We start from the raw sequence: 27,499 nt of genomic DNA, 5'->3' as shown, positions 1-27,499 counted from the left end.
TTACTGCATTGTAAAAAGCCCTTTTCATGTCATTTTACCCTTTGAGAAATAATAGATTGACAGGTTGGCATCTGGTTTTCTTTTTCCTTTTTTTATGCTTTTATGCAGGGTCAAATGATAAGGAGATCTTACAAGCTTATTGAAAATCTTTCATTTTTTACTTAGAAAGTTAATTAATATGGGAAAATGTTATCACTTATTTCTATGGGTAATTCCTCTCAATTCTTTTTAAAATAGGCAGTTAAATTTCATATCTTAGGAAGTTATGCTTGTTATTAATGTGGTTAGGGTAATGTGCTTTAAATAAGCTTCTGTCTAGTTATGTTGAAAATATTTTGTGAATTTAGGTGGTATAGTATCTTAGAATTGGTTTGGACTGTTGATAGTGTCTGGTGTGACATTTGCCCAAATATAGAAATCCTTTTAGTGTGTCTGATACTTAAAAATCTCTAGTGAATTCACCACTTTTCTAGACATCTCATGTTTGGGGGGGATGGTGGTTAGACTTTTAGGTGGTTCTTCCTTTTTTCAAACCAAAAATTGCCTTCTTTGCAGTCGGCCTTCCTTGGCTGCTGGTAAGTCTCCTTCCTCTTTCATGTACCATGCTGCGGCCCGCAGATAAAAAGATGTCACATCTTACCCTTGTGGTTTTTGCTGGGCTAAATCTCTCTATTTTTCTTCACTCTTGCTTATGTGACATAATTTTCAGACTCTTCACCGTCTGCTTCCTTTTCTCTGGATAAACTTCTAATGTATATAATATCTCTTAAAATACAACACTCGGCACTGGGTGCTGTATTCTTGAATTTGTAAATCTGGAATTCTGGGGCTAAGTTCTCACTGTGATTTGGAGGTGTAGCCAGGAATGATGATCTCTGTAATATAAATGAACCGAGGGGAAGATACAAGGTATGTGCCGGAACAGGTTGAGGAAGGCTTCCTGAAGGTGCTGGTAGCCATATCAAATCCTGGAGAAGGGAGCAGTGTGATGTCCTGTAGGTGAGAGAAAGAGAGCCTGGTATTTTAGAGGAAGAGAAATTGAGAACAATTAAGCAGTGTAATTATGGGCAGTGAGTGGAAGCTGTTTTCAAAGTGGTTGTACCATTTTGCATTAGCGTTACTGATCTGTTCTTACTGCCTCATCACTGACATATGCATCTTTTCCCACCAGCCCATGAAACTCCAGCAGTTAGAAATAGGTTCTTTCCTCTTGTTTAAAAATTTTGCCTCAGTTATAGCTACCCTCACTAGTGTGCATGTCTGTAACTCTACTACATCTTATCCTTTTAGGGTCTGCAACGTTAACATCATCAACAAACAATAGCAGGAGGCAACCCAAAATGTCTTTGAGTCTTAGTGTCACTACTAGCTATGTTTTTTAATTATTAAGACCTTTGTTAATAGCAGGTGCTTACAGTTTGTTGACTTTTAAAAAAAAATCAAGTTGTAAACTTTTATTACATATTAAAAAATGAAATTCTTAAAAATCTCAACTTGACCAGATGTGAAACAATTTAAAAGCCTTTAAAGGCATATTGGGAAAAAACAGGCTTTACCAAAACATAGATTTGTTACCAAAAGATATCTTCAGATAAAAATGATAAAAACCACATGCTGCATAGATTATGCAGATAGTTTTAATTATCTGGTCAGTGGGCAGAAAGCAAGCACTTAAGGTGTTCATTTTTGTGAAGATCTTATTTTGTTCATTTCTTATTGCTGGAATTGCATACTTATTTCTTTTTATTGGTAACTAAACTAGAAAATGGTAGTGATGATACTTAGTCCCTCCCTGCTCAGCCTTGGGAGTGGATGAATTCTCAGCTGGTGGATCTGCTGCTCACTTATCTTTGCCATCTTGTGGTATAAGGTTTTTTTGGTATCTGCGTCAGTAATTGAAGTTGTGGTGCTACTGACACTGAGGTGGCTGCTGACCTTGGGTCTGTCTCCTTGATTCTCTTTATCCTCTTCATGGCCGTCCTCTCTGGGCTATCTTTGGTGAGGAGGATCTCTGCAGAATTGTGGCCTGTAACTCCTATATATTTTGCTGGTCTACCTTGTTCTCCTGCACACTCGCTGTCAGCACCTCTGTCGCTTCTTCCTGCCCAAGAGGGTTGGAATACTGGGGTCAATGCCTGTTCGGTCTCTGTGTGTAGAAAGGTGGGAACTTTCACCTGCGGTACTAGGGGCATTGTTTGGGAGCCCTCTCTAATCCCTTGTTCTTTTGCCCAGTCTCACTATCCTGATAATTCTGCACAGGACCCCTGCAATGTGGAGAGTGTCTATAATGGTTAGGGTCTGCTGCGTCCTTACTGCCCTAACTCCCATCAGGGCTGTGACATTAGCTGCCTCTGCACCCTTTTCTCCTTCGGCTCCTTCAAACTGCACAGTCTCTCCATCTCCTACCCTGTGAAGGTATTTCCTCGGGTTATTTATTACAGCAGTCTGTTGTACAAGTACATCTTTCTTGGTGTCATTCCTGTTGATGAAACCGTAGCCATTTCTTACATTGAACCCATTTTACTGTTCCTTAAACCTTAGTTCTGGGCTCGGCGCCTGCGGCTCAAGTGGCTAAGGCACTAGCCACATACACCTGAGCTGGTGGATTTGAATCCAGCCCGGGCCCACCAAACAACAATGACGGCTGCAACCAAAAAATAGCCAGGTGTTGTGGTGGGCGCCTATAATCCCAGCTACTTGGGAGGCGGAGGCAGGAGATTCGCTTAAGCTCAGGAGTTGGAGGTTCCTGTGAGCTGTGATGCTACAGCACTCTACCCAACTTGAGGCTCTGTCTCAAAAACAAAACAAAACAACAACAACAAAAAACCCTTAGTTGTGGCGATGTTATTGTCCCTGACCAAAGCTTCCTGGGCCAAGCCTTCTTGTGCTGGTGCCCTTAGTGCTTGCTGCTGGGGTAGGCGTCTGCCAGCACTGTGGGTTGGAGTGGTGGGTACCTGTTGCTCATGGTTGCAGTGATGGGGGCAGTAATGGTGGTGACTGGGTTGGCTGCAGCAGCTGTGGAGGTGCGATAGTAGTGAGTAGATGGGCAGGGGGACTGCCCAGGCCTCTCAGGGGTCTGCTCTCTGTTCCTGCTACCAATAGAACTTTGGTGACATTACCGGCCAGATAACTTTTCACTTAAACTGTTTAATTGAATATTTATATACATTTCTTTATAGTGTATTGGCAGAGAAACTAAATGACAGTGATTTATTGTGCTCATAGGCATTATATTGATTATTTGGTGATTTTTAGGCAAATATCTTTACCTTTTTGAGTTTGAAAAATGAGGAAATTGGACTAGGTTTTTTCTTCCTTCCTTTTTTTCCCCTTTCTTTCCTTTCATTACTTTTCTTTCTGTTCTTTCTTTTCTTTTTTCCTTTGCTAGAGTCTCACCCAGACCCCCTGGCTAGAGTGCCCTGACATTGTCATAGCTCACAGCAACCTCAAACTCTTGGGCGCAAGCAATCCTCTTTTCTCAGCCTCTGGAGTAGCTGAGAATATAGATGCTAACCTAATGCACAATGCCCAGATAATTTTTCTATTTTTGGTAGAGATGAGGTCTCACCCTTGTTAGGCAGGTCTCTAACTCCTGAGCTCAAGCAGTCTATCCACTTTGGCCTTCAGAGTGCTAGGATTCCAGGTGTGAGCTACCACATCAGCCTGGACTAGATTTCTTACATATCTGTATATTTGTCTCTGACAGACCTATATGTCTTTGAGAAGAACAAAGAAATTGCTGTTTGACTTTAAATGAACAAGGAAATGGGGCATGTATTTAAGTACATATTTTTCATTCAACATTAGAGTAATAGGGTCAGCCTGGATAATTTAAGCCACTATGCCTTGGGGAAAAGTGGAAACTAAACCAAAATGTTACTCTAAGACTGAGGACTCTAGCTAGTGTAGTTTGTCTTGTATGATTATGTTTTTGTGTTGTATCTAAGTAAAACTTTATGTAAGCTAGGGCCACAAAGATTTTCCCCTATATTTTCTTCATGAAGTTTTATAATTTTGGGCTTTACCTTTCGGTCTGTGATCAATTTTGAGTTACATTTTTGTGTATGATATGAGATAGGATATAAAGTCATTCCAGCTTCATTTGTAGTAAGTGGATCCTTTCTCCACTGAATTGCCTTTGCACCATATGTATGTGAGTCTGTTTCTCGACTCTAAATTTTGTTTTATGGAGTTTTTTGTCTCTTCATGCTGGTATCATACTGTTGATTTTTCTGGCTTTATAATAAACCTTGAATTGAGATAGTATAAGTTTCAAACAGTACTGTTTTTAAGTTTTTTCACACAGGGATTTTAGTTGCAATTGTGTTGAATGTTGCTCAAACTGGGGAGAATTGGGGCATTAACACCATTGATTCTATTGTAGTGTATCTCTCTGTCTTTGCACATTTGCTAATTTATTCATAATTCATCTTTTTGATACTATAAATGAAATCATTTTATATAGTGTCAGCTTCTGATTGTTCTTTGAACAATTTTTTATAGGAATAGAGTTGGTTTTTGAGTATTGATCTTATGTCCTACAACCTTCCTAAACTCACTTACTAGTTCTAGTAGTCTTTTGGTTTTCCTAATTTCATTATCAGATTTAGCATAGCCTCTTGGTACCTCGCCAAGAGTACCAGTGTACAAGTGGATCAAAGGTTTTTCTGAGGGGAGAGAAAGCATCATTGATGGAAAAGGGGTTCGGACAGCCATTAATGAGCTGAACTGATGGAAACATTGCAAAAATTCATCAAATTGTGTGTCAGAGTCAAAGGCTGACTGTGAGAAGCACAAAAGACTACATCAAAATTGATAGAAAAAAGGAAATCTTAACTGAAAATCTTGGCCAATAACTCATGGCTCTAGTATTAGGACGGTGCACCAGCTTACATGGCCTTGTCTCTGAGGAGTTTTTAGCAAATGAATAACTGTTGGAACACCCTTCTTACTCATCTCTTCTGGCCCCCAATGACTTTTTTCTTTACCTGAAGATAAAGGAAATATTGAAAGGAAGACATTTTGATGACATTTAGGACATCAGAGGTAATGCAATGAGAACTTTGATGGCTGTTTCAGAAAAAGAGTTCCAAAATTGCCTTGAAAGTTTCACTAAGTGTTGGCATTGGTGCATAGCTTCCTAAGAAGAGTTCTTTAAAGGTGACCATGGCCATATTTAGCAATGAGCACTTTTTCTAGGACGAGTTCTCAAACTTAATTGTCAGATTTTCTATTACATCCTCAAGGCAGAAAAACACACATGGCTTTGGCAATAATAAAATGTTCCCTGGGAGCTATTAGAAATGTGTAGCAGAATTTGGAACCTCAGATGTCTGTGGGGTCCAGACTGTGACCTAGGTTGTAACACGAAAGAGAGTTGTCTTTGGACAACTATAAAATCCATACCCCATCTAAAGGACTAATTGCTAGTCAGTTGCAACAGATTGTTACCCAGTAGGAACCTGGGTCCAGGATTGCCTGATTTTTCAAGAAAGCACGAAAGTCTTGATTTTCATGTGAAGTCTTCTGATTTATCAACATAGGTGGCGATCCTTTAACACATTGTATAGAACAATCTTGTGTGAGTCCAACAAAGATAGCTATTGGTTGAATTCTGTTTGGTGAACAACATTTGGTAGGGTTGTACCTGGTATACTACGGAAGCAACACTAAATTTATATCATAGGAAAAGGGTGGTAACTATGTATAATAAGCACAGTACACGTGTTGAAATGCAGGTTGCTTAGTTTAAACGTGATGCTTGGTGTGTCTATTGTTTGTATTCAGTTTTCATTAGGATCAGTTAATTATAGAGGGTGAAGGGGAATTAGCTCCCTGCAGCTTTTTGCCTCCTAATTGCATACTTTCATTTGCAGATAGGGCCAGTTTTGAGTGTGTGGATTTTTGAGTGAAATCTTGAACCCAAATGAGAAGAAACTTTCAAGGATCAACTATTGACAGTGAGTCTGCAGAATCATCTTTTTGTATCATATGGAATGTTCTCAACCCCGAGATAACTGACTGGGTGGCTTCATTGATGAGGAGTGGTAAGTCTGATTGTCTTCTCTGATAATTAAATAACCTAAATTTTTCCATAAAAATTAGTCTACTTCTGCATTCTTAGCATTTACTGATGAATAGCAAATTAATTTTTGTATTACAGAGAAGAACAACAGTGCAGTTTAAGAGACTTCTTTATCCTTAACTGTGTATTTAATGTTTGATTTCAGAATTTGGCTTTCTTCTTCTAGTTAGGCACATCCTTTCCTTTGCTTATGTATTCTCTTATTTATTTTTCAGGCCTGAAATATTGTTCTCAAAATACTCAGCCAATACTGGCATGATAGTCATGATAGTTACCTGTATCTGTTCTAATCTTGGTTTATGGTAGATCTCATTCCCTTTGGGAGTGATGCTCTCATGTCCATTTCTGAACTACAGTTTTGTCTGACAGAAGATAAAAAAGAAATCTGTAAGAGGCTTCTGGGGAAGCTTTTCTTGCTTTTGAAGAAAAGGAAGAAAAGAGATGGTTCCCCTTCTCCCCAGAGCTTGTTTTATTGGGATGTGACATCTGGAACTGTAGCCATCTTTCTAACAGTCTGAAGGTGATGCCTGACATGACAGAGGATTTGGGAACCAAGGGAAAAGCAGAACTGGAGCCCCATTAGACTTCCCTTTATAGCCACCCTATCTGAATTTTTTTATTTAAGTGCCTTGAGATTTTCTTTTATTTTTTATATGATGTGCATTAATTTGATTTCTTTTGTTTCTGATTACACAGAACTCCATGTTTTAGTGCAGGCGTCCTCAAACTACGTCCCGTGGGCCACATGCAGCCCACCTCGGACATTTATCCGGCCCACTGGGTGTTTTTGCCGCTGCTGCCTGTCCTGCTTAGCAGCCAACTTGTCCTGGGGCTGCAGTCTGGCCCTCCAGCGGTCTGAGGGACAGTGAACTGGCTCCCTGTTTAAAAAGTTTGAGGACCCCTGTTTTAGTGTCTCAGGCATTTCTACTTGATTACATTCTGTGCTGTCAGAGCTGTTTGAAGTCAAGAGCTATGTTTATATCTCTGTTGTGTCTGATGCTGATGTACTCTTTTCAGTGGTGTCATAAGTATGTATTTATTGGACTGAATTATTTGAATGGTGGAAGATTTGAACAACCAGTTCACAGACTCGAGTAATTAGATACTACCTTTTAATTTATACTCTTTTCTTTAACCACACTGTTTCCCTCTAGGATTATTAGTGAAGTTTGGCTTTTTATTTAAGGGTTAATACAAAAGATGTAAAGTCACCATCTTTTTTTGTGGCTGAATAACATTCCAAAGTATACAATATGCCATAATTTATTAATCCATTCCTGAGTTGATGGGCATTTAGGTTGTTTCTGCATCTTGGCGACTGTAAATTAAGCTGCATTAAATAATCTAGTGCAAATGTCCTTAAGATAAAATGATTTTTCTTCTTCTGAGTGGAATCCTGCAATCCCATTACTAGGCATCTACTAGTAATGGAAGGTCTACTTTGAGTTCTTTGAGGATTCTCCATACTTCTTTCCAGAGAGGCTGTATTAGTTTGCAGTCCCACCAATAGTATATAAATGTTCCCTTTTGTGTACATCTGTGCCAGCATCTACAGCTTTGGGACTTTGTGATATGGGCTATTCTCACTGGGGTTAGTTGATATCTCAGGGAGGTTTTGATTTGCATTTCTCTGATGATCAGGAATGATGAGCATTTTTTCATGTGTTTGTTGGCCATTTGTCTGTCTTCCTTAGAGTGTTTGTTTATGTCTCTTGCCCAGTGATAGATGGGATTGTTTGCTCTTTATTGTTGATTAATTTGAGTTCTCTTTAGATTCTGGTTATCAACTCTATGTGAGATTTATAACATGCAAATATCTTTTATCATTGTGAAAGTTATCTATTTGCTTTAATTATTGCATCCTTAGCTGTGGGTTTTTAAGCTTAATTAAGTCCCATTTGTTTATTTTTGTTGTTGTTGCAATTGCCAATGAAGTCTTCATAAAATTTTTCCCCAGGCTGACATCATCAAGAGTTTTTCCCACACTTTCTTCTAGGATTTCTATCATTTCATGTCTTAGATTTAAATGCTTTTTATTATTAATAATACAGATAGTAGTATCTTAACATTAATTGAACTGGTAAATGCCAGGCTCTGCGTGAAGTACTTTTCTACATTAACTTTGCTGTTTAATAAATTGTATTCATTTATATACTTGAAAAAATTTACAGAAGTTAAATGATTTTATCCATGTTTATTCAGCTAGGAGGTAGTAGAATTGAGAGTCTGTCCTATGGCTTTTTGGCTCTGTGGTCTGTGTCCTTAAGCACCGCTGTTGAGAGTTTACTGTGTTGTCCTGCTTAGGTGGAGAAGATGTCACATCTTGCTCACTATATTACTAAACTCTCTTCAGAAGAGACTTTCTTGACCACATGGTGAGAGAGGAAGCGGAGTGGTGGACAGAGGGACTGTTTTGAAATGTTATTGTATAGGGAAAAAGAAAGAAAATTAAAAGACATACTCTGCATGTCACAGCTATTTGATGGGTTAAAATACTGAAACATATCTCTGATATTACATTTTCTAAAACAACATTCCATCAGTGTTGTGTTTGAGAAACATGGGAAGGGTTGTGGCAACCCAGTGTCCACTCCCAAATTAAGTATTTGTGCATATCCATGAGTATTTTTTATTCTTGAAATTGGATATCCTTTCCCCTTTCCTAAGGGTAAGGATAATAGCACATTATTAAGGCTTTTATTTTTTATTTATTTATTTATTTATTTTTTAGAGACAGAGTCTTACTTTGTCGCCCTCAGTAGAGTACGGTGGCATCACAGCTCACAGCAACCTCCAGCTCTTGGGCTTAGGTGATTCTCTTGCTTCAGCCTCCCGAGTAGCTGAAACTACAGGCACCCGCCACAATGCCCAGCTATTTTTTTGTTGCAGTTTGGCCCAGGGCCGGGTTCGAACTTGCCACCTTTCAGTATATGGGGCTGGTACCCTACTCCCTGAGCCACAGGTGCTACCCTTATTAAGGCTTTATCGAACTGTTGATCTATAATCCTAGGACTATTCACTGGACTCATGAAATCCTTAATATTTTTTAAATCTGCCAGTTTGAGAAAATACATGTTTTTTTCATTTTTATTTCTTGAATTGGTATTGAGATTTAGCATTTTTCATGTATTTTTATTTTTACCTGTTTTCGTTTTTCCTTTGGGATTTTAAAAAATTTTAAGTGGTCTTCACAAATCTATTATTCTTTTGGAAGAGATATATAGAAAATTAGAAGGCATGGACTCTGGAGCCAGTTGTTTGATTATATTGACCAAAACTTTGAGAACATTGTCATTATAATGAGCATCTTGTCTTGCTTATTAATTAATGCTTCTAGTGTTCCATTAAATGCTTACATGTTTGCAATATTTACAGTGTACCACCATAGACTATTTTCCCTTCCCTCCCTCCTCCTCTTCCTCCTTGCACATGTGCGCTCTCTTTCTCCTTTCTTCTATGTTTCTCCTTTCTCTTTCTCTCCTCTCTTTCTCTTTCTCATGTAGCTAGGAACCATTGAGCATTAAGCCAGCCTTTGAGTGTGCTTTATATACATAAAAGAGATCAATTTACTGCTAAGACTTTTTTAAAATCGGAAATGTATGTTGAGTATTATCATTTCCATTTTGACATCTATATAGGCCAGATTCTAAAATTTAAATTTGTTTGAAATGTATTTACAATGAGCTTAAAGAGTATTTGTCACTGTGTAACAGTTGCTACAGCTAAAAATTAAGTCATTTCTATCTAGTTATAGTACTTCAGTTAATCTCTGGTAGTATATAAACATTTTCTTTGATATTTCAAGACTGTAGTGTTTATTTTATTTTTATTCTTTTTAAGATCTTTATTAAAACTTTATAACTTACTTATATATATGGGCCTAACATGTAGGAGGAGCTAAATATTTGTTGAATGAGTTAATTTTTGTAATTACCTGATTAGTGAGTTATCTTGATATAGCTTATTTTTCCACTGGTGATAGTAAAAGATTGATTTTAGAGATGGAAAAAAATTAACAATATATATGTAGTATTTAATAGTTGTAGTTTCCCAGGTTTGTGGTTCTATGGCTGATTTTGGATTCCTATTTTCCTTTCTGACTTCATAGCATGTTGCTGTGGGAACCAGCCTACTTGAAGCTGTCTTTTGGGTTTAGGTATTTAGTCCCCCGACCCTCACTAAGACAAAGGAATAATCTGTTCTTGAAATGTGAGAAAATGAAGAAATATGCACATTATAGAAATTTTGTAAGATACGGAAATAAAATGGGATATTCCTTCAAATATCACTCTGAATGGCTTTGAGTTTTTCTTTCTAAATGTAAATATCTATAAAGAAGGAGCTTGAGAGATTTTCTAGAAATAGAATAATTGATATTCGTTCTTCAGTTCTCTAATACAAAAGTCTTCATCTATAGCATTTAAAAAATACATGTATATTTATTTAAGAAACAAGGTCTTGCTCTGTCATCCAGGCTACCAGAGTGTAATGGCATAGCTCATAGCTCACTGAAACTTTAAACTCCTGGGTCAGGCGGTCCTCCAACCTCAGTCTTCCAGGTAGCTAGGACTACAGGCGTACACCAGCATACCTAGCTGATTTTTTGTAGCCCAGGCTGGTCTCAAGCTCCTGGCCTCATGTAGTTCACCCATCTTGGCTTCCCAAAGTGCTGGGATTATAGGTGTGAGCCACTGCACCTGGATTATAAGTAGAAAATATTTTAAAGTCTGATACTAGTTTAAAGTTTAAGGGAATGGAAACTGATACTAAATTTCTAATTTTTTAGTTAATGGTCCAGATTAGAACAATCTGGAAGTAATTGCCATTAAGGGGATATGCATATGTAAATAGAGTTGGTGAAGTTATTAATCTTGTGTCCACTCAGGGAATAACTATAATATGATAATCCTTACCATAACAGCTGGAATTTATTGTAGCTGTGCTGTCTGTCCTTACTGTAAAGGAAATTAGTGAAGAAATAAAAAAAGTAGCCCTTTTGTGGTTTTGATTAAGGAGTGTTTTCTGCCAGCATGATGAGAAAATGCTCTGCTTGTTTTGTGTTCTATGGACAGAAGACAAGCTTTCCTAAACATTAGAAAAGAAGCCATTTTTTCTTTGAAAAGAAGTAGTTACATGGATGGTACTTATTTTCACTTATTGCCATCAAATAATTGTGAATGCCTTTAATATATATGTTAACTGAAAAATGCTTATGTTGTAAGGAATTAAATGAACTAGGTTAATCTTAGCATAGATACAGACATTTTCCACCTAGGACCATATTCCTGTGATTTATCTGCTCCTGTAGTTCTCCTTAAAAATGATTGACCCATAAAATTCACCAGAAATTCAGTGCTAACCTATATTGTCGTTGGGCTTTAAGAACATTTTTTTTTAATTTTTTGAAATTTCAGATTAATTAATGTCAGGGTACAAACAATTAGGTTACAGTGTTTGGATTTGTTAGGTCGAGTCCCTGTTGTAGTTGTGTCCGGAACCCAGGATATGTGCCATTGTCTTTGGGTTTTTTTTTTTTTTTTTGAGATGGAGCCTCAAGCTGTCCCCCTGGGTAGAGTGTCATGGCATCACGCTCACAGCAACCTCCAACTCCTGGGCTCAAGCGAGTCTCCTACCTCAGCCTCCCAAGTAGCTGGGACTACAGGCGCCCACCATAACACCTGGCCATTTTTTGGTTGCAGCCATCATTATTGTTTGGCGGGCCCGGGCTGGGGATTCGAACCCGCCACCTTAGGTGTATGTGGCTGGCGCCCTAGCCGCTTGAGCCACAGGGGCCGAGCCTGTCTTTGGGTTTTTAATGTGAGATAGGGAGGAGTAAATATTACTCCTTAAATATTGACTAACACTTTCATGCCTAATTACATACGTTCTTAGACATTCTAAGTTATTTATATTTTTCTTATTTCAAATATTTCAGGCATTTAAGGCAGATCTACCAGTACCCAAGCAAATCTTCAATATTAAAATAATTCTTAAAAGTCTAGTAAGTTAAACTTACAAATTTTTAATAGGTACAGATTTTCTTGTCTTCAAATATCTTACTAAAGAGAGCATAAATAACCATAATAATAAATTACTATAAATATGTGAGTATTAATACTGTAGGTTTTGTTTCACTTCTTCATTTTCCTTTTTATTTTTCCATTTTGTTTTTAAAAGAAATGGAGTCTTGCCATGTTGGCCGGCCTGGTCTTGAACTCCTGGCCTCAAGCAATCCTCATGCCCTGGCCTTCTGAGTAGCTGCTACTCCTCTTCTGTATTTCTGTATTTTCCCAAGGTTAAGGATTTATCTACCCAAAGGAAACAATTACTGTATTAGGCCAGTTGAGGTAATTTGATTAAAAATCAAGACTATGGTGTTGATATGAGCATCACATTTAAGCTACTTGAGTCAAAAACTATAGGAATAGTGGCCAGGCATAGTGGTTCACAACTATAATCCTAGTCCTCTGGGAGGCCAAGGTGGATGGATCACCAGATCATCTGATCTCAGGAATTCAAGACGAGCCTGAGCAAGAGGGAGACCCTGTTTCTTAACAAAAAGAAAAAAAAAAAAAACACACAAAAACCAGAACAAAACCAAAAAACTATCTGTGTGTTGTGGCAGGCACCTGTAGTTCCTACTACTTGGGGGGGCTGAGGCAAGAGGATCATTTCCAAAGGGTTTTTGGGCTATGACACCACAGCACTCTACTGAGGGCAACAAAGTAAGACTCTATCTCAGACAAAAATATATAGGAATGAATGTTTGGGCATATGACAAAATTCTATTCCCTTTTAAGGCTGAATTATACTCCCATTGTATGTATGTACATAGTACCCTATTTGGTTTATCTGATTGTCCCTTGTTGTACATTTGGGTTGCTTTTGTCTCTGGATTATTGTGAATAGTGCTGGTACTGTCATAGATGTGCAGATATCTCTTTAAGACCCTGCCTTCAATTCTTTTGAATATATCCTAGAAGTAGGATTGCTGCATCATACAGTATTTCTATTTTTATTTTTTTGAGGACCTGTAATTGTGTTGTCCATAGCGGTTGCACCATTTTACATTCTCACCAACATTGCACAAGAGTTTCATTTCTTCACATCCTCACTGACACTTACTTTCTTTTTTTTTTTTTTAATAATAGCCATTCTAGGGGGAGCAAGATGATCCCAGTCTATATTTTTAACAAGCATCTTAATAATGTTATTTCTCAGTGAGCTATGATTGCACCACTGCACTCCAGCCTGGGTACTGGAGGAAGACCTGTCTCTTAAAAAAATCATGTATTTCTTGTATACTGAAAAACGCTTTATCAGGTTATAAAATACACTTGATGAGTTTAGTTTGATTACCAAAATTTGCAACTAACAGTCACTTTTTAGAATTGTGTCTCAGTGTGCTTTGTTTTTGTAATTTGAAGTACATGTTGTATAATCAGATTCTCTAGGGATAATATTCTTCACTCTGCCCCTCCGTTTTTTCCTTTTATTTGGTTAGCTATAAATGAATCACCCCGGGAACAGACTCAGCTATGTATACTTAACCTCAAGATATTTTGCTAACCTTAATTCTTTTCTCTAATATAGTTAAAATTCTAAGGCTGTACATGTTATAAGAGTTCCAGTAGTATACCAACATTCGAAATATTATGCTTTAATAAAAAACTAGGTGTCATTTTTACTTTGCATGACAGAATTTGATCTGTTTAGTATATTCATGATTTTGATAGTTTTGTGTTAACTAACTTTTCTCACAAGATGAATCTAGTTATAAATTGGTGTTCAAGGAAGGTGAAGCAGTTAAGAATTTTATCCAGAGAACAAACATACGTAAGATCCTAGTGAAAAAAGGAGACAGGAGTATAAATTGTCCTTAAAAAGTTTTTATCATTTCTGAGAAAATTTTAAGGGTGTGAATGTGCTACAACAAAATTAATAGCTTATAAAGCATTTTGTGTTTTGAGTGAATTATTTGTGGTTTTTGTTTTCCTGACTTGAAGTTTCTGAAATTACCATTTTGAAGCTGTTACTGGAGAGTACCCATTCATTCTGGCAGGTTTTTATTTTTGAGAAGTATTATTTTTAAAATCACATCATTGTATGAATATAACCTATGACTACATTGAGTTTTAAAAGTCACTTTTTAATAATTTCTGCCATAATTTAAGGTTCATTACTATGCAGTTTACTCCTTTGTGACTATTGTTATTTAGACATTTAGGACTGAGCTGTTGCATTTGTTGAATTTGGTGTGTGGGTTGGTAGAGAAGAGTTCAAGCAGTGGTTTGGCTTGGGAAGAGTGGCAGTTCAGTTCTTATTGTGAGTTTTCAGAAAAGATAATGAAATCCTTTATATCCCTTTCCATAGACCTACATTTCAGAGATTCACATTTTAATAAGAATTCGTTGTGCAGCTGCAACCCTGGCAACAAAGCCTAGGGGAAAAGAATTGGGGCAGCATTCCAATAATCAAGGCAGGCACTGGTCTCATGTGGAGCTGGAGCTGAGCTAATGAAACAGATAAAAAATATAAAGCATTTAGTAAAAATAAGACCAATACTTTCTTTGGCATAGTGGATGTTGAAAATTTTCCGCACATTTTATTATTTTAAAAGCTCAAAAGCTGTCATAGGTACACACTCAATAAGAGTTGCTATATTATATTCTCCTCTAGTATAAAAACACTCTTAAATATGCTTGGAGATTGATGTTTCTGTGAATTATATCCAAATGTAATTGTTATTGGCCCATTCTTGGTGAAGTCTAGACGCTTTCAAAACATAGGATACCAAATTTGTCAGATATTTTTTAAAAAGCTTTTCAGATTTTAATAACTTAAAAAATTAAACACGCTATAGATTCCCTTAAATAACAAAATTTGTTAAATATATTCTAATACTATGACAATGGCTATCTAATCTATCTTTAAACAATACTTTAATTATTACCTGGTTATTATACATTTAGGTTGCATCTGGATTTTCCCTCCTATCTTAAGAAATATTGCTATAAAGGATTTTTCTGCGTATAGGTATTTAGCTTTCTTTTGAATTACTCAGGATTATTTCTGTACTTCCAGAAGATGATGCTAATACATTAAGGGTAAAATTTTTCAACAGTTTCTGAAAGGAATCCCAGTCTGTGCAGACACTGTCTTGTGTGTGTGATTGCTATTTTCTCTGCTGCTTTCTCAACATTGATTACCACGTTTTAAAATTAATTGAATAGATACGAAATTTTAGTTGCATATTATGATTTTCATTTCAGTTTCTTTAATTAGAACTTAGAACATTTTGAAAGAAGCCTACCAACTTCCTTTTTGTAGATTTAAACATTTACATCCTTTCCCATTTATCTGTTGTAAATCCATTAGTTGTTTTAGTTAATACCCCTAAGAAGCTCTCAAATTGAGAATGGTAAACTTCTCATTCATTGAGTACATATATACCAAATGATGTAATATGTGCCAGACTCTGTTATAGTCTGAACAAAACGGTGTGATGTAGTTGGAAACTCCTAGAGCTAAAAGTACTCTTAGGTGTTGTGTTTATTTTTCACCTGAGGAAACTGAGATCCCATCCCAAATTACATGATCAGTAATTAGCCTTAGGGAATTGTGGCCAAACTGGAATTAAAGTTCCCTAGGGATTGTTTCCTCCCTATTGTTCATATATCTCCTCTTTGCTCTTCCAAATATGATACCGGATTGCTCCCCACTGCCTGCCTGCCTGCCACCTTCTATGCTTGTGGATTTCTGTGGCCTAAGTAAATCAGCCTAATCCTAGTCTGTTGGTCTAAAGAGCCCTTTGGTTAGCCAGGCCTAGCACTCTGGGACTGTGGGGCAGGTGGATTGCCTGAGCTCAGGAGTTTGAGACCAAGTAGAGCAAGAGTGAATGCCCATCTCTTTTAAAATAGAAATAGTAGCTGGGTGTTGGAGCAGCTTCCCAGCAACTCGAGAGGTTGAGGCAAGAGGATCATTGGAGCCCAGGAATTTGAGGTTGCTGTGAGCTATGATGCCACGGCACTCTACTAAGGAGGATAGAGTGAGAGTCAATCTCAAAAATAAATAATAAAGTGAAAGAACCTAAATAGGTTTACCATTCCTTTGGGCACAGGGATTAGTTAGGGGATGACCAAGGCAGCCAAGTCGATCCAATTAGAAGGTAGCCTTGAATTGTCATTACTATTAAGTTCTAGGAATTTTTAAACATTTTAAAATGTTTTTATCTTTTAATGTGAATTATGTAGTTATATAATTTACAAACATGAGATTTTAAAAACTGTCTTTTGTCATTAATTTCAAATTTTATCCATTATTGTATTAGAATGCAGTCTGTCTGGTATTGGTTTTCTCGAGTGTTTTGAGGCTCGTGTTTTGGTCTATCACATGAGCAGTCTGTGTCTGTGTCTATACTACACGCTCATGAAGATGAGCATAATAATGCCCATTTAATTTTATTGCTTGGATCTTCACTGTCTCTGCTTGATCAGTTGATATTAAAATCTTCAACTACGGCTCAACGCCTGTGGCTCAAGTGGCTAAGGCACCAGCCACATACGCCTAAGGTGGCAGGTTCAGGCCCGCCAAACAACAATGACAGCTGCAACCAAAAAATAGCCTGGTGTTGTGGCAGGCTCCTGTGGTCCCAGCTACTTGGGAGGCTGAGGCAGGAGACTCGCTTGAGCCTGGGAGTTGGAGGTTGCTGTGAGCTGTGATGCCACAGCACTCTACCCAGGGGGACAGCTTGAGGCTCTGTCTCAAAAAAAAAAAAAAAATCTTCAACTACACTTGAATTCTACCCTGGCCTCCTGCATACACTTGTGGCCTTTGTTCTTAATGTATATCAAACCTTTATTGTTTGCTGTGGATGTGTTCATGATGATGCTATATATGTTCTTATTTTTATCAGCATATAATAATCTCACTTTGTGCTTTATGATTTTTTTGGCCTTTAATTTTACTATAATTGCTACTTTAGCTTTCTTTTGGTTCAAATTAATCTGGTTTAGCCTTTCTTAAATATTCTCCTGTAGGGAATATATTACTTTATCATTAATAACTCATCATAAAATCTTTGTCCTAATTTGTTTTTAAATTGGCAAGATAAACTCATTTACATTATTGTAATTTTTTTTTTTTTTTTTGAGACAAGGTCTTGCTCTGTCTCCCAGGCTAGAGTGTAGTGGCATCATCATAGCTCACTCATCAACCTCAAATTCCTAGGCTCAAGCCATCTTCCTGCCTCAGTCTCCCAAATAACTTGGACTATAGGCAGTGTGTTGTCATACCTGGCTAGTTTTTCTATTTTTTTTTTTTTTTTTTTTTTTGTGGAGATGAGGTCTTGCTCTTGCTCAGGGTGGTCTCAAACTCTTTTCTTGAAATGATCTTCTGCCTCAGTCTTGGTTGTAATTTTTCTAATTGGGCTTACTTTTGGTCCTTTCCTCCTTTCCTTTTCTGCCTTTCATTGGATAGGTTGAATTTTTTCTGCTATGTTTGTCCTTATGACGGTTGCCCTTTTACACCCTTCTCTTTGCTTCTATATATTCATCGCACTTGAAGTAGCTTTCTTGTACCTCACATATGACAAATATTCTAGTACATTGTTACCTTCATTTCGTGTATGTCCTGGCTCCCCATCCCCAATGAGTATGTTGCTAGTGTTTTAGATCAGAGTTTTCTTTGAAACCAGGGCATTTGACTACTTTTAAATAAATAGTAATCTCTTGTAGCACCTCTTGTATCTTTCTTTTCAATATTCCTCCAAGAATGCGCTTAGTAGACTTCATATGACATTTTGTAGCTTTGTGTCCTTGAGAAAACTTTTGCCTAACACACTGGAATAATATTTTGTCTATATATAAAATTCTAAGTGTAAAGTTCTTTTAATTTAAGACTTTTAAAATACAGCTTACAGTCCCTTACCTGGAATTTCAAAATCAGAAAAGATCTGAAAACCAAGTTGAAACACATTCTTCTTAGTAAAGTATCACAAGAATGGAAAAGGAAGTATCCAGTGTACTCAATACTTATATGAAGCCAGTAAATGATCTAATACATGGCCACACAAGAGAAAAACCTCCATCCAGTTCCAGTTGAGGGAAGGGGAAGAGGGGAGGAGGAAGAGAGATAGGTGTGCTCCTACCTTAATGGGCACGACGTAAGGGTATATGGCACACCTGGATACAGGACACAACTACAACAGGGACCTTACCTAACAAATGGAAGCATCGTAACATAATTGTACCCTCATGTTAATCAGAAATTTTAAAAAAGATCTGAAAGCCAAAGGATTTTATAACTCATTTGGTAAAAAAACCTCAACTAACTGACTTAAGGGTATTTATGGCTCATTTGACAGAAAAACCCGACCTCAACTGACATGAGGGTATTCATCTCATTTACGTGACTTTTCATAGGTTTTGCTTCAGAATATTAATGAGTTAAGTTCTGGGGTAGTGGATTTTATTGGCTCACGGTTCTGGAGAGACTAGGAAGTCCAGGAGGCTGATGTCTTTCTGGTGTAGAAGGGAGAGAGAGCGAGGGGCTGGGGGGACTCACCCTTTTATAATGAACCCTTCCTAATGGACACATAATCTTGATGAAATGGATGGCATTAACCCATTTATGAGGGCTGATGATGAGTCTCAATACTGCTGCATTGGGCATTACGTTTCTAACACATGCTTTTTCGGGATACATTCAAACTACAACAGTTAAATCCTGAAAAAACCCTTGCCTCAAGGTTGTATGGATTGTGGATTTGCATTATTCCATCTTATATCCAGTTACTTGTTGGGATATTAATCTTATTATTTTGCTTTGGCATTGTTTATTTTTTTCCCCAGCCTTTTCAAATTTTCCTTTGGTAATCTTAGATTTTCTAGAAATTGGTTCTTCTGTTATTTGGCTCTTTGAGCCTTTACAACCTTGACTTCTTTTATCTTTAATTCTGGGAAAGTTACCCTCATTCTTTCTTTCTGTCTTTTTTTCATGGAGACAGCGTCTCACTATGTTGCCCTCGGTAGAGTGCTGTGGCGTCACAGCTCACAGTAACCTCAAACTCTTGGGCTTAAGTGATTCTCTTGCCTCAGCCTCCCAAGTAGCTGGGACTATAGGTACCCGCCATAACACCCAGCTATTTTTGTATTATTGTTGTTGCAGTTGTCATTGTTTTGCTGGCCGGGGCCGGGTTTGAACCTGCCAGCTTGGGTGTATGTGGCTAGCGCTCTACCCCCAGTCTGTGGGTGCCACCCCTTTTTTTGAGACAGAGTCTCTGTCACCCTGGTTGTAGTATCATGGCATCATAGCTCATAGCAACCTCAAACTCTTGGGCTCAAGAGATCCTTTTGGCTTAGCCTCCCCAGTGTCTGGGACTATAGGTGTGTTTCCTTGTGTTTTATGGTTTTCCATTATTACAGGCTTTCCTTTGAATGTGAAAGTAAAGATCCTGTCACATACCACATTAAAAAACTATTTGTCTAATGTAGTTCAGGATTCTGACTGTGTAGGGTGATACAAAAAGGCTTGAATGTTTAAAAAATGTATTATTTAGTAACTATTGTACATGAACAAGTAGTCATAAACAGTGCCTAAAGGCACAGCCTCAGTTATTTCTGTAGTGCCTTAGTAGGCATCATCTCTTGTGTAGTACCAGCAATTCTATGTTCTGATACATCTTGGAGCCTTTTAGTGTGTTGTTATTGATTGTTAACTATGGCAGCCAGAGCGAATGCCATCAGTTCTTAAGGTCCACCTCATAGTCCACTGTGATTTTCTTTTTACATATGCCCACTAGAAATAGTGTGGTGTTATAGATGGGAATGCAGGTGACTAATGTTTCAGAGACAGTTAAAAGTTTGGAGCAGCATGCCTTGTCTACCACCATGATAGGTATTTGTTAAAGAACTTTTGGATGGTGATAGAAATGAGGTAGAGAGCCCCATCCTGTTGAAAAATGAAGTTTTAGAGATTTCATTTTCTCAGCAAAAAATTTACACATTTAGTCTGGGCATGGTGGCTCACACCTGTAATCCTAGCACTCTGGGAAGCTGAGACAGATGGATTGCCTGAGCTCAGGAGTTTGAGACCAGCTTGAGCAACAGTGAGACCTGGTCTCTAAAAATAGCTGGGCATTGTAGCAGGTGCCTGTAGTCCTAGCTACTTGGGAAGCTGAGACAAAAGGATCACTTGAACCCTAGAGTTTGAGGTTGCTGTGAGCTATGACGTCATGGTACTCTACCAAGGGCGACAAAGTAAGACACTGTCTCAGAAAGAGCAAAAAATTAAAAAAAAAAAAATTACACATTTAATCCTCACATGAATCTTTGAGGTAGATACTATTTATAAACTCTTTTATAGAATAGCAAATTGGGATATACAAAGAACCCTGCTCAAGATCATGAAGTTAGCAAGTAGAAGAATCCAGAATTTGAACTTAAAGCGGTTTAGTTTGAGGATTTCAAGTTCTAAACTGCTGTATGATGCTGCCTTTCCAAGGTTGTACTTATATACCAGTGTGCTATATAAATATACACAAGAATCCCAAGCCAAGGAATTAAAATTTATGTTTGGACTTGTGAACCTGTGAATTTGTAAGCAGTAGCAAATGCAATATTCTCTTTAATAGCAGTGCTTCTTCAAACAGGAGGACTAGACTTGCACAGGAAAAACAGTCCCTCAAGATAAATTGATAATAATTATGAGGAATAACCCAACATATGGGAGAGTCAGCAGACAGAAAGGATAAATTATGAATTGATTTAATAGAATACTCAGAAAACCGCTTAAGTCTGTCTAAGTAAAAGACTAAGATGCGACAGTAGGAGAATTTGCAAAAGAACCAAATAGAACTTATTAAAATGAAATAATGATTCATTTAAATAAAAGCCATGGTTGGGGAGAAAATTAATGTCTAGGTTAAATATCAGAGTAGAAACAAGTGAAAGAGTCCTGAATAAATCTGAAACTAGAAATTCTCTGAAATTAAAGACAGATGCAAAGATAATCTTCAGAACATCCATAATGAAAAAAAAATTGTGGTGGGGTCTCTTTATGTTACCCAGGCTGGTCTCGTACTCCTGGGTTCAGGCCATGTTCTCATCTCAGTTTCTCAGATAGCTGGGAGTATTGGTATATGCCATCATGCCTGGCTTACAATTTTATATTCAAAGGACCAAGAATTAGCTTGAAAGTCAACTTTTCATCAACAACAATGGAGGTGAGTTCTGCAGAGAACTGAAGGAAAAGTGCTGTTGACCAAGAAGTCTTTGCTTAGCTAAGCTGCCATGAAGAATCAGGGCAAAATGCAGTAGTTCTTTCTCATCTGTTGTTTCACCATCTTTGCTTTCAGTCACCCATGGTCAACCACAGTATGAAAATAGTAAATGGAAAATTTCAGAAATAAACAATTCATAGGTTTTAAATTGCATGTCATTCTGAGTAGCATGATGAAATCTCATGCCATCCTGTCCATCCCACATGGGACACAAATCATCCCCTTGTGCAGTATATCCATTCTGTAGACTCTACCTGCCTGCTAATGTATAGGAAGAAACGTAGTATTGACATATATATGTAAGGTTCTGTAGCATCTGTGGTTTCAGGCAATCATTGGGAGTCTTGGACTATATTGCCCATGGATAAGAGGGGACTGGTGTATAGACAGTCAGTTATTAGTTTGGCTAGGCAAAGGATAATATGAGAGATTTTGATTCTATTTTAGCAACTCTTGGGTGTTTAAAATTTTTAATTTCAAAATTAATATTAAAAACTAATTTTAGACAAACAAGTGAGAAGCTTGCCACTTGCAAATAACTATTAAAAAGCACATACTATTGAAAAAGTTGTTTAACCATATACTTTATGAAGAAGAAAAAAGGAAGGATTGAGAGACAAGACACAATGGTAATCAATGAAATTGGTAAATGTAGCTAATATTAATCATCAAAATAATTGTGCACTTGCTATGTGCTAAGTATAACATTTTCCTTTCATGGGCCAGGTGTGGTGGCTCACGTCTGTGATCCTAGCACTATGAGAGGCCGAGGTGAGTGGATTGCTTGAGTTCAGGAGTTCAGGTTAGTTTGAGCAAGAGCTAGACCTTGTCTCTAAAATTAGCCAGGCATTATGGCGGGCACCTGTAGTCCCAACTACTTGGGAGGCTGAGACAAAAGGATCACTTGAGCCCAAGAGTTTGAGGTTGCTGTGAGCTAGGACCCCGTGGCATTCTACCCAGGGAAACAAATTGAGACAATGTCTCAAAAAAAATTTCTTCTTTTTACTTTCACAACAACCCTGTGCTCTGTGTATAGGTGATACAATTTTCCTGAACTGAAGGATACTATTCTGTAGTTTGAAAGGGCTCATCCAGACCCTGAGCAATGATGGTAAAGGACCAAAGCAAGTCACATCTTTATGAAATTTGAGAATTCCAGAGTAAAGAGAAAAATCTTCAACCCTTCCAGAAGGGGAAGTATGTCATATGCACAGGAAAGAAAATTGGAATGTCGTCAGACTCAGTAGTAGCAGCTCTGAACGTTAGCAGGTGGTAAAACAATACCTTAAAAAATCCTGAGGGAAACATTTTTAACTTGGTGTTCTATATTCAACCAAATGATCAAGCCGGTGTCAAATGCAGAAAATTGAAACATTTTCCTTCTGTGTACTCTTTTCTTAGGAAGTCACTGGAGTGTGGGATTTTACAAAATAAGCTGAAAAGGATGAAAAGAAAAGGGAGACATTCCTCTAGAAACAGAATTCAGCTTAGGAAAGGAACCTAGGGAATAGTCTGGATTGAAGCAAGAGGCTAGGTAATTTTGGGAAGAAACCACAAGAAAATTTGAATCAGTACATCTGTGTATACAGTTATTGCAGCAAATTACCTGTTTCTGCTATAGTAGACTAATGCTATTTGCCATTTTAATTCTGGTAACAAATAAAATCATCTTATGTCAGTATAGGTTGAGTATCCCAAATCTGAAAATCTGAGCTATGAAATGCTCCAGAAGTTTTTTGAGCACTAACACAATGCTCACATGTGAATGGGAAAATATAATATTGATGGGATAAACCAAACAGTCTATTTGAAAACATCAGAGTTTAAATCCAGTGAGCATTTCATATGGACATTCAGATATGGGATGCTCAAGAGGGTGAGCGAATAGTCTAAAATATGAAAGCTGAAATCCGAAAACATGTTTGGTTTCTTGCATTTTGGATGAGGAATGCTCAACCTACATAGCCTGTTACAACATAAGCAGTGCCTTCTAATTTAGTCCTCATTTCAGACCTGTGAAATGGCAGTGCAGCTTTCCGTTTTATAACCAAGGATGGTAGAGCTTGTCACTTGCTAAAGCTGACATTTCTAAAAATTAGCAAAGTACTCTATCTGCCACAGATCTTTTATTTCAGAGTTCAGAATTCTGAACATTTTTTTTTTTTAGAGACAGCATCTCACTTTATCACCCTCGGTAGAGTGGCAGGGCATCACTGCTCACAGCAACCCCCAACTTCTGGGCATAGGTGATCCTCTTGCCTCAGTCCCCTGAGTAGCTGGGACTACAGGCGCCTACTACAATGCCCGGCTATTTTTGTTGTTGTTGTTGCAGTTTGGCTGGGGTTGGGTTTGAACCGGCCACTCTTGGTATATGGGGCTGAGCCACAGGCGCCCACCCCTGAATTCTGAACTTTTGATTCAGTTTCTCACAGACTGAGAGGGTTGAGTACCTGAACTGATTGTCCAGTTTTGCAAATTGGGGCTTAACTATGATTTTCTATGTAAGACCTAAAGAGCACTTTTTTAGCAAAACTGCTCACACAGGTAGAAAGCTAATGACTGTAGCATTTGATTTAGGTAGAGAAAATGAGGAACTGATGGCTGGTTAGTATTTTGGCCAGAGAATACGAATCCCCTTTTCTTCTCATGCCAATCTCCTAAGTTAAGAGATTGAGCTTAAATTCTGAGAAGTTCTTTTGGTCACTTGCTGAGTGGCCTTGGATAGATGACTTCAGGCTATTTAGTGAGCAAGTTCCATGATGTTATCTTTAAAGGTCTTCCACTTCCATTTCTAAAATGTTATGTCTTATGAATCTGAGTTGGTGAAATACTCTCTTGTGCTGTAGACCAGTATGACCCCTTAGTTATGTGTGGAATTTGCTGAGCTGTGTTTAAAGCCAAGTTTAGATGTTGATGTTACTGCAGAATGACACTCCTTTTGTTATCTAATGATTTCTAGTATAAGGTTTTTTAAATGGTCATGTTTTAAGTAACTTTTAGCTTTAGAAGTTAAAGTAACTTACAGTTATTAGTGGCAGTGTTGAAATTATTAGTGAAGACTGTCAGTATGTCTCTGAAGGTGTGTATGTATAAAAGTATTCTAAATGTATACACTTTTGGGGGAAAATCCTAAAAAAGTTTGTTTAGAAAAGCAAGAAGATAGAAAATATATTAATCACATTATAAGACATGTTTGAAACATTGTAAGAACTACATATTTACTTAACAAAGGCCTATGGAATTGCAAGCATCCTCTTGGTTTGAAAATAAATTTTAAACAGATCTGTTACGTAGGTGGAAATATAAGAATCACAAATTACTGTACTTTAAATGGTCATTCTTGAACTAGATGTTATGAAAAAGGAAGTACTGTGAATGTCACTCTCAAAATAGTACATGGGAGTGGAAAAGTGTACATTTAAAAAATAATAAGTAGCTTTACTGTAATTTGGGAAAATGTGCATGTGGTATTTAGCATTGATTGTAAAGTGGGAAGCCATTTATTCATTTTAAGTGCTACACAAAAGGAATATTTAGTTAAAAGAAAATACACCACTTTCCAATGTAAAACCAATATTTAAATGTTGTTTCAAGCAAAGGCAATGAATAATAAAAAGGAAATTGCCTAGTTTTATATGTAATGGGAAAGTGTGACATTAATGGAATAAACCAAACAATAGATTTGAAAACGTCAGAGTAGCCTCATCATACCTGTATGTGCTACAGTAATGATGAGCATAGCAAATTTTAGGTTTTAGACAAAAGCCTATTTGTTTTCACAGGATTGGTTAAAAAGAGATTTCATTTCACAATGATCTTTTAATGGCCAAGGTCTCTGATCTGGGGTGAGGTTAAACTTCTTAAATAGCAGCACTGAAATCTCACAATATTGTGGATTCAACCCTGTCTCCTTAGATTCTTGCTAAGAAGGTTGGATGTAGGAAATAAGTGAAACATACTGTTCTTTGCTGCTCATAAAACTTTACAGTGTTTACCCAGTTCAGTGGCAAAGAGACTGCTGCTTCTTTGGTTTAGAATTTGGGTGAGATAAGAAATGTTCATCCTGCTTAAAGTAAGCAGGTTTGGAATTTTAATTATGGGAAGGATGTAATTTTTTCTTCCTTCTGATATTCTTTGAACATATGCTTAATGTTGCCCAGGCTAAAGTACCATGGCATCAGCCTAGCTCACAAAAACTTCAGACTCCTGAGCTCAAGTGATCTTCCTGCCTTAGCTCAGCCTCCTGAGTAGCTAGGGTTACAGCCCTCCCGCACCATGATGCCCAGCTAATTTTTCTGTTTTAATAGCGACTGGGTCTTGTTCTTGCTCAAACTGGTCTCAAATTCCTGTGCTCAAGTGATTCTTTTGCCGCAGCCTCCCAGATCACGGGCGTGAGTCCCCACACCTAGCCTCATATGCTTAATACTTGATATGTCATTTTCCTATGGCCTGTTAGAGAATTGGTCCTTTGGAGTCTGTAGAATGGGTCCTAGGTTTATGCCTGTTACCCAGATTGTAACATTAAGCATATGTGCATTTATCTTCACTAAAGGTCTTCATCTATACAAATCTATAAAAATAACTGCCGTTTCTGCCCTACAGCTTTAGTGTAATGGCTTTAGAGAAAGCAAAAGGGAGGAATTTAATCTCAGTGTTCAGGGTTCTGTGATTCTGTAATAAGGTGGTTATTCATTTATGGTTGGCAAAGGTTGTAAATGTTTGAGGTCTATTTGAAAAAATTATAAATAAGTGATTTATATTCTACTACTTGGGACAAAAAAGTTAACATATCTTTGAATATTCAAGTTAACAGATCTTTGATTTTGATATTTTCATTTCAAGGATTGTTCTTCATTCTGCCTCTGTCTCTGCTTTTTAAACTTTGTATCCATTCTTCTTGCAAGCATAGTCTACACTTGGTGACTCCACTGGTTGCCCTGCCTCACATCTCACCTGTGTTCTGGTTTATGCCTGTACTACTTCACTGAAACCGCTTTATCCAAGGCCATCAAGTATCTGTTTGTTGCAGTCTAATGGATTTTTTTCAGTCTTTTCCATCTCATTGGCAGATAATAAATACTGTTACCCTCTTCCTCTTCAAAACAGGCCCCAGTTACACCACCCTTAACTGGTTTTTCTCTTCTCTCTCTCCTTCCCTCCCCCTCTCTCTCATAACACCCAAAATCTTCTTTGTAGACTTATCTTTCTCTGCCCATCTTTCTTCTTCTCTTTTTTAAAGAGGCAGCATCTTGCTCTTTTGCCTAGGCTGGAGTACAGTGGTGTGATCTGATATGTAGGATGTATTTTCATTGTTACAAAGGGGTTGCGACCCACAGATTGAGAACTGCTGATTTAAACTATCCTTTCACCTCAGCCTCCTAAGTAACTGGGACTATAGGCACATGCCACTGTTCCTGGCTAATTTGTGAATTTTTTGTAGAGATGGGGTCTTGAATGCTGCCCAGGCTGGTCTCAAATTCCTGGCCTCAAGCAATTCTCCCACTTCGGCCTCCCAAAGTTCTGTGACTATATGTGTGAGCCACCATAGTCATGCTTGGCCTCTACCCATCACTTAAATGCTGCTCTTCTTCAAGGTCTCTTCATTAAGCCCTCTTTGTTCCTGTCATATTGTTTTCCCTTGAAATCATCATTCATTGCTTTGGTCCTAATCCACTGATGATTCTAAGTCTTCTCCTTGGCTTCAGACCTATATATCCACCTATCTGTTAGACACCTTCACTTGACCCCTATAATGTTCTGTAGGTGATATAAATTTGCTTCAACATAGTTTCTGGCTAAGAAAAAGGGACATATAAGTGCCTCACAAACCTGATCTTCAAGTGTACAGGTCAAATTGGTCTTTAGGGGGTGGCTAGAACCAAGGATTTATGTTGCTTGGACTTTGTCAAAATTTTGTCTCTGCTTGTCAGCATTATTACCTTAGGACCATCTTCTGCAGGTATAGAACGTGGTTGACTAAGGACATCCTTAAAGTCAGCAGCTTGGCAGTTGGGAAGAAAGTCGATTACTCTTTGTCCAACTGCAGGTAGAAAATTTTCTGGCCAAGGATTCTGGTTGACTCAATTTAGTTTGCCACAGCAGGATAAAAAGTATTTTTTTTTTTTTTTTTTTTT

The 27,499-nt window shown here is 37.6% G+C and overlaps 1 protein-coding gene across 2 annotated transcripts in view; it reads left to right on the top strand.

The window, feature by feature from the left end:
- The first annotated feature begins 5,493 nt into the window (after positions 1 to 5,493).
- CDC42SE2 (CDC42 small effector 2) overlaps positions 5,494 to 27,499 on the top strand; it is a 55,466-nt gene continuing 33,460 nt past the window's right edge. For both annotated transcript variants that reach the window (XM_023516467.1, XM_003782220.3), the window contains exon 1: positions 5,494 to 6,047. The gene's annotated coding sequence lies outside the window, so the exon portion shown is untranslated. The remainder of the gene's footprint in view (positions 6,048 to 27,499) is intronic.

The sequence above is a fragment of the Otolemur garnettii genome, unplaced genomic scaffold (assembly GCF_000181295.1).
Source record: "Otolemur garnettii isolate 467f Iridium unplaced genomic scaffold, OtoGar3 scaffold00003, whole genome shotgun sequence".
Lineage (NCBI taxonomy): Eukaryota > Metazoa > Chordata > Mammalia > Primates > Galagidae > Otolemur > Otolemur garnettii.
This window is presented reverse-complemented; position numbering and strand designations above follow the sequence as displayed.